This window comes from Apium graveolens, chromosome 7, assembly GCF_009905375.1.
Source record: "Apium graveolens cultivar Ventura chromosome 7, ASM990537v1, whole genome shotgun sequence".
Classification (NCBI taxonomy): domain Eukaryota; kingdom Viridiplantae; phylum Streptophyta; class Magnoliopsida; order Apiales; family Apiaceae; genus Apium; species Apium graveolens.
Window position 1 is genome coordinate 35,824,281 of NC_133653.1, and position 3,877 is coordinate 35,828,157.

Below are 3,877 nucleotides of genomic sequence, written 5' to 3' on the forward strand. Positions count from 1 at the left end.
AACCATGGCTCTTCCTCTTGGATTGCGAACAACTGCTCATCCAGAAAAGATTCGTTGATCAATGTCTTATCATGTGAAGTAGAATTGGGATTCTCCAATCTAGAGAGATGGTCAGCTACTTGATTTTCAGTACCTTTTGGATCCTGGATCTCTAACTCGAATTCCTGTAGCAAGAGAAACCAACGAATAAGTCTAGGCTTCGAATCCTTCTTTGAGACCAGATAGCGGATGGCAGTGTGATCACTGAACACTGTCACCTTTGTCCCAAGTAGATAAGATTGAAATTTTTTGAAACAAAAAACTATTGGCAAGAGCTCCTTTTCAGTAGTGGTATAGTTCATTTGGGCTCCATTTAGCGTCTTACTAGCATAGTAGACCACATGAAAGATATTATTCTTTCACTGCCCAAGAACTGCTCCCACTGTATAATCACTTGCATCACACATTATCTCAAAAAGTTCTCTCCAATCAGGTGCCGTAATAACTGGTACGGTGATTAAACTCTTCTTGAGAGTCTCGAATGCTGCCAAGCATTCATCATCAAATTTGAAAGGCACATCTTTCTCGAGCAAGTTGCACAACGGCTTAGATATCTTAGAGAAGTCCTTGAAGAAACGCCGATTAAAACCCGCATGACCAAGAAAGCTACGGGTTCCTTTCACAGAAATAGGTGGCAGAAGATTTTCAATGATGCCCACCTTGGCTTTATCCACCTCAAGACCTTTACTAGAGACCTTGTGCCCAAGGATGATGCCTTGCTGTACCATGAAGTGACATTTTTCCCAATTGAGCACTAGATTGGTTTCCACACACCTTTTGAGCACCAAACGAAGATTATTCAAGCATTCATCATATAAATGTCCAAAGACGGAGAAGTCGTCCATGAACACTTCGACATTATTTCGAATTATATCAGAGAATATGGCCATCATGCATCTCTGAAAAGTGGCAGGTGCACCACATAAGCCAAAAAATACTCTGCGAAAAGCAAACGTGTCGAATGGATAAGTGAAAGTAGTCTTCTCTTGATCTTCTGGTGCAATGCAAATCTGATTGTATCCTGAATAACCATCCAGCAGACAATAATACTCATGACCAACCAACCTGTCAAGCATCTGATTAATAAATGGAAGAGGGAAGTGATCCTTTCTCGTGGCTTTATTCAACTTTCTATAGTCCATACATACCCTCCATCCCGTGACTGTTCGAGTGGGGATGAGCTCGTTCTTCTCATTTTCTACCACAGTAATACCTCCTTTCTTAGGTACACATTGCACGGGGCTCACCCAAGAACTGTCAGAAATAGGATACATGATTCCTGCATCACTTTAGAATTTCTTTCTGCACCACTTCTTTCATGATAGGATTGAGCCTTCGCTATTGCTCAACAGTCGGCTTGCTACCTTCCTCTAGCAGAATTTTATGCATGCAATATGAAGGGCTGATCCCTTTTATATCTGCTATAGTCCATCTGATGGCCGATTTGAATTCTCTTAGAATCCTCAAGAGCTTGTCCTCATCACTACCTGAAAGGTCATATACAATAATAACATGCAAAATAGATGCATCACCTAAAAAACATACCACAAGTGTTCAGGCAATGGTTTAAGCTCCAAAGTAGGTGCTTCCTCAATAGATGGTTTGAGCTTTCCATTAGCATTCTTGAGATCAGTATTTCCCAGAGATTCAAAGGGCATGTCTAGCTTTCGTTTCCAAGGAGAAGCATTCAGATATTATAACTGCTCATTGCCTTCGTCATCTTCACTATCAAAATCCCCCAATAAGGCTTTTTCTAAGGCATCAGTCCTTAGCACATGATCAAATTTTGAAATAACTGCAGAATCAACTAAATCCACCTTGAAGCACTCCTCATCTTCCGTAGGAAATTTCATCGCCTTGAACACATTGAATGTCACATCTTGATCCTGCACCCTCATAGTGAGTTCACCTTTTTGCACATCTATCAAGGTACTGCCTGTAGCCAAGAAGAGTCTTCCCAAGATTATGGGAATCTTCTTATCTTCCTCAAAATCTAGAATGACAAAATCTGCAGGAAAGATGAGCTTGTCCACCTTTACTAGCACGTCCTCCACGATGCCTCGTGGTATGTAATCGAACGATCAGCCAATTGTAGAGACATGTAGGTGGGCTTCGGATCAGGAAAATTCAGCTTTTTGAAGATAAACAACGACATCAGATTGATGCTTGCTCCCAAATTGCAAAGGCACTTGTCGAATGACAACTTGCCAATGGTGCAAGGAATGGTGAAGCTACCTGGATCCTTAAGCTTTGGAGGTAACTTTTGTTGCAGCACGACATTGCACTCTTCCGTCAGAGCAACGGTATCAAGACCATCCAGTTTCACCTTCCTTGAAAGAATACCTTTCATTAATTTCGCATAATTAGGCATTTGCTCCAGAGCCTCAGCGAAAGGTATGTTGATGTAAAGTTTCTTGAACACCTCCAGAAACTTACCAAATTGCATGTCCAGCTTTTGTTTATGTAATCGCTTAGGAAAAGGTGGTGGAGGATAGAGCTGTTTCTCCTCTATATTACCCTCAGGCAGAGTGTGTTCAACAGTAGTCTTCCTTGGTTCCTCCTCTTTCTCCTTTTGCTTTTCTTCTTCATCCTTATCTTCAACTTCTCCATCTTTTAATTTTTCAGCATCAACAACTTTTCCAGACCTTAAGGTGACAGCTTTGACTTGTTCTTTAGCTTCCTTCCGGGTTGGCACTTCAGTATCGCTGGGAAGTGTACCAGGTTGATGATTGAGCAAGGAATTGGCTATTTATCCAATTTGATTTTCCAAGGTCTTGATAGAAATAGCCTGACTTTTGCACAACAACTTTAACTCCTCGAAATCAGCACTAGAAGGTGTAGCAGCACCTCCTTATTGAGGATATGATTGCCTTTGAGCATATTGCTGAGGTTGCTGGAATCCAGGTGGATTAAATTGTTTACTTGCAGCTTGCTGATATGGTTGCTGAACAGCATTCTGATAATTGCTCCAGCTAAAATTGGGATGATTTCTATTATTAGGATGATAAGTAGCGGGCACATGATGCTACGATCTCTGAAAATTGTTCACATACTAAACAGATTTATTAATAAGAGAACGTTGACCTGTAGCATGAGAGCCTGCACAAAGCTCACAGATAATAGCTATTTGATTTACTCCATAGTTGGCTAAAGAATCGACCTTCATAGATAGCGCCTGTAACTGCGCTGCAATAGCTGTAGCTGTATCAACTTCCAGAATACCTGCTACCTTCCCAGGCATCATCCTTTGAGTTGGGTTTTGATACTCGTTTTCAGCCATAGTTTCAATGAGATTATAGGCCTCAGTATAGCTTTTGGCCCACAAAGCACCTCTAGAAGCTGCATCGAGCATGTGCCTAGATTGGGCCCCTAAACCATTATAGAAACCAGTGATCACCATCCAGTCAGGCATACCATGATGTGGACACTTTCTCAACATCTCCTTGTAGCGCTCCCAGGCTTCGCACATAGATTCTCCTTGTTGCAGCGCAAACTGAGTAAGAGCACTCCTCATAGCTGCAGTCTTGGCCATTGGATAGAACTTCACAAGAAATTTTTGCGCAAGATCTTCCCAAGTAGTGATGGACCCAGCTGGTAAAGAATGTAACCAATCCTTAGCTTTATCCCTCAGAGAGAATGGGAAAAGCCTCAACTTGATATCCTCATCAGTAACACCATTATATTTGAAAGTACTACAGATCTCGACAAAATTCCTGATATGCATGTTGGGATCTTCAGTCGCAGAACCTCCGAAAGAAACAGAATTCTGCACCATCTGAATAGTGCCCGACTTGATTTCAAAAGTATTGGCGTGAATAGCCGAATGAATGATGCTTGA

At 41.6% G+C, this 3,877-nt stretch overlaps 1 non-coding gene across 1 annotated transcript; it reads left to right on the top strand.

Annotated features, from left to right (window-relative positions):
• The first annotated feature begins 3,449 nt into the window (after positions 1-3,449).
• Positions 3,450-3,556, top strand: LOC141675836 (small nucleolar RNA R71). Its single transcript, XR_012556467.1, has one exon. It is a non-coding gene; the product is annotated as a small nucleolar RNA R71 (small nucleolar RNA).
• The last annotated feature ends 321 nt before the right edge of the window (positions 3,557-3,877 follow it).